Here is a 2,752-nt window from a genome sequence, read left to right on the forward strand (position 1 = left end):
TCCTTGCAGTGCATGGGCTTCATTGTGGTGGCTTCTCTTGTTGGGGAGCACAACTGCGCTAGGCGTGCAGGCTTCAGTAGTTGGGACACGTGGGCTTCAGTAGTTGTGGTACACAGGCTCAGTAGTTGTGGCACGTGGGCTTAGTTGCTCCACAGCATGTGGGACCTTCCCAGACCAGGGCTTGAACCCGTGTCCTCTGCATTGGCAGGCAGATTCTTAACCACTGTGCCACCAGGGAAGCCCTCTCTCTCTTTTTAAGGAGCTTTATTTGGTCTGCTGAAGACATGCCTATGGCTGCTTCTAAAAGCCCTTAGGGAGAGCCTCAGATGATATCCTGCAGTTGGATATCTTGCTCCAGTGTTGTCAGGTTCTTAAACTACACTGTAGGTATAAGTTGTTGCATGAAAATTCCCCAAAATGTGCACACTAAATGCAGAGAAAAACCTCATTTATAATTCAGGTGAATTTTCATCACACCAAAATAATCAAACCTGTTCAAACATGTAACTTTTCTCTTTTTTCCCCCATGAACTAAATCCTCTTCTTTAAAAAATGGTCAGATTTGAAGATCAAGTTAAAATCCACCATATTTCAAGTTAAACTCTGAGGGTTTCTATACAACTGTAGCATGATTTCAAATTCATATTGGCATTCATCTTTCTATATTTTCCTATATTTATCCTAAATAGGCTTCCTGGATCATAATATTTACATAGAAATTGAAAGCGTTTTATATTATATTGCGAAGTTCCAGTAAATTCTGTTTATCAGGGTTTACCCTTAGCTCAATGTCATACAACTTCTGCATGAGGCAAGTATACCGGTAACAAGTTATTTCAAATACAAAACTCTTAGCTCTGTGTCATAATTAAATTTGGGTAAAACTGCAAGCCTTCCACTGAATCATCTCAGCAAGAAGCAACCTTTCTTTAGCCAGGAGGACAGACATTCCCACAGGCTTAGCAAACTCTTCTGATGTTAGAGACCCCTTTTCTGAAACCGTCTCCAAGGCTGAGGCCACCATTTACTCCTCCTTGTGGGACTGAAGTTCAATTACCATGATGCCGCTGTCAAACACACGGAGGCCGAGAGGTAATTTCAGGGCTTCCAGCATCTTGCATGCATTCACTAAATCTTCTGGTGAGAGCAATTCCATTCCTCGAGCTTGGTTTACTAAACAGTACACCTCTGTGCGTGACATTTATTCCCCCTCGTTCCTCCAAAGGCGCCTGCAATATTCCAGCCAGCTGTTTGGCCAGCTGCGTGTGGTACTGTGTGCCTGAGCCGTACGTTTCCCTGGTAACTGGGTTAGCTATTCCCATGCTCAGTAAATAGGATTTAAACCTGATGGCCTCATCATCTGTGATGTCACCTTGCTTCTCTTTAATCTTATTAGCGATGGATTTTGATAACACCACCAATTCCCTTAGCCTTGACCATTAGCTTACTGAGGTCTCCGAAGGCCTCAGAAATGTTTGTCAGTTTCTTTTCTTTTTTCTTCCAGTTTCTTTTCAATACCTACAATTCCTACAGCCCTTATTCTTCCTGGCTGGGGTCCTCTATTTGCTTGTAACAACTGGGAAACTGGCATATTCTCCCACCTTCTCTGTGTCACTTCCTCTGATAAATGCCTGTAAAACTCAATCTGGCCGTGTTCTTTGAAGGAAAGCTTGATGTTCTTACTACTCTGGAATGGGCCAGGTTCTTTGTTAGAAGGATCTGGGTGAAGATGAACCACTATTTGGGCACTTTTCCCAATTCCAGCTGCCTGTTCTTCAATGAACACAATTTGGGAAAGAGGAAAGGCCATGCAGCATTCATGATTTTTCTGATCTCTCCAAATTAGATGGTGTGTACTAAGAAGGAGGGCCCCAGCATCAAATGTTATCTTCTCCTTGCCATCACAGATGTGCACCCTGCCTCAGTTCCATTTTTAAGTGGATCGTTTTTTGCCCTAATGAGTTGTGTTCTTTATATCTTTTGGATATTAACCCCCTTATCAGATATATGATTTGAAATATTCCCTCCTATTTAGTAGGTTGCCTTTCATTTTGTTAGTGGTTTTCTCTGTTACGAAGAAACTTTTTAGTTTGAGGTCGTCTCTCTTGAATTTTTGCTTTTGCGGCCTTTGCTTTTGGTGCCAAGTCCAAAAATTATTGCCAAGACCAACTTCAAAGAGCTTACTCGCTATGATTTCTTCTAGGAGCATTATGCTTTCAGGTATTACATTCAAATCTTTAATCCATTTTGAGTTGATTTTTGTGTATGGTAGAAGATAGTGACTCAGTTTCATTCTTTTGTATGTGTTCAGTTTTCCCAACACCATATTTTGAAGAGACCATCCTTTCCCCACTGTATATACTTGGCTCCTTTGGTATAAATTAACTGACCAAATATGTGTGTGTTTCTGGAATTTCTACTCTGTTCCACTGATCTATGTGTCTGTTTTTGTGTCAATACCATACTGTTTTTATTACTTAGTTTTATAATATATTTTGAAATCAGGAAGCATGATGCCTCCAGCTTTATTCTTTTTCAAGATTGCTTTGGCTATTTAGGGTCTTTGTGGTTCCATACAAATGTTAGGATTGTTCTATTTCTGTGAAAATTGCCGTTGTAAGGATTGCACTGAATCTGTAGATTGCTTTGGATAGTTGGACATTTTAACAATATTAATTCTTCCAACCCAAGAGCACAGACTATTTTTCTATTTGTGTCTTCTTTAAGTTCTTTCATCAGTGTCTTATATATT

At 40.4% G+C, this 2,752-nt stretch overlaps 1 pseudogene across 1 annotated transcript; it reads right to left on the minus strand.

Annotated features, from left to right (window-relative positions):
• Positions 1-851: 851 nt before the first annotated feature.
• On the minus strand, positions 852-1,897 carry LOC309957828 (vacuolar protein-sorting-associated protein 36-like; annotated as a pseudogene). The gene has a single exon. The product of its transcript is annotated as a vacuolar protein-sorting-associated protein 36-like (transcript).
• Between the last annotated feature and the right edge of the window lie 855 nt (positions 1,898-2,752).

Source organism: Leucopleurus acutus (assembly GCF_964270905.1).
Source record: "Leucopleurus acutus genome assembly, chromosome: 1".
NCBI lineage: Eukaryota > Metazoa > Chordata > Mammalia > Artiodactyla > Delphinidae > Leucopleurus > Leucopleurus acutus.